The following is an 865-nucleotide window of genomic DNA, read 5'->3' as shown; positions in this document are numbered from 1 at the left end:
TTTTCTCAGGGTCTCCTAAAGATGCTGTTGCCCCTAGACAACAGGAAGCAGTCTGGAGAACACGATGCCCACATTTCCAAGAGGTGGGGGGATGTTTTTCTGTCATTTGTGGGTTATGGATGTTTGTCATCATTTGGGGAAGGGTTGATTATAAGTTGTTATTGGTCATGGTCAGAGAAAAAAACTGAACAAAGGAGGTTAGATCTCCAGGGATCTCTTTCTAAGGACAAAGGGGGGTATAGTATAGAAATGATGAGATAAAAGGGTGGATCGTTGAGTCTACTTTTGAATAGTCACATCTCAAGTACTTACATTGGTATGGATTTTTGTATATTGATGCAAATTCAAGGTTGTTTTTGTTATACTGTATATATGTTTTTACTCTTGTTTAAGGTGTTTTACCTAGGCACCTCATTTAACAATGTAATATAAACTTCTAGTCCTTAAAAGCTATTTAGGATAATAAATAGGTTAGTAGTTAGTCATCTCTAATAACCAAGCTTATAGTCATGTTAGTTATGTTTTCAAGGTTAAATAGAAATATATTTTAGATAGATGGTCTTTAAACACTTCAAAGACCTATGTTTTAATAGCATAAAGCTTTTCATGACAATAAGACAAGCCTGTCTATTCCTGATAGCACCAATTTACTTCAAAAAAACAAACAAACAAACCAATAGCTGTCATCAAAGAATCTCCAGATGGAGGTTTACTTTCTATGTGGAAAACTAGCCACCTAAGGCAAGAATATGACCTTGCTTTAACTGATGACAGTATGCTGTCGAAATCGGACAAGCAAGATACAAAAAAAAAGGCAACTGTTGAACTTTGCCAAGACAAGGTAGGACAGTCCTTCAAAATTTCT

The sequence above is a fragment of the Microtus pennsylvanicus genome, chromosome 21 (assembly GCF_037038515.1).
Source record: "Microtus pennsylvanicus isolate mMicPen1 chromosome 21, mMicPen1.hap1, whole genome shotgun sequence".
NCBI classification, from domain to species: Eukaryota; Metazoa; Chordata; class Mammalia; order Rodentia; family Cricetidae; genus Microtus; species Microtus pennsylvanicus.
This window is presented reverse-complemented; position numbering follows the sequence as displayed.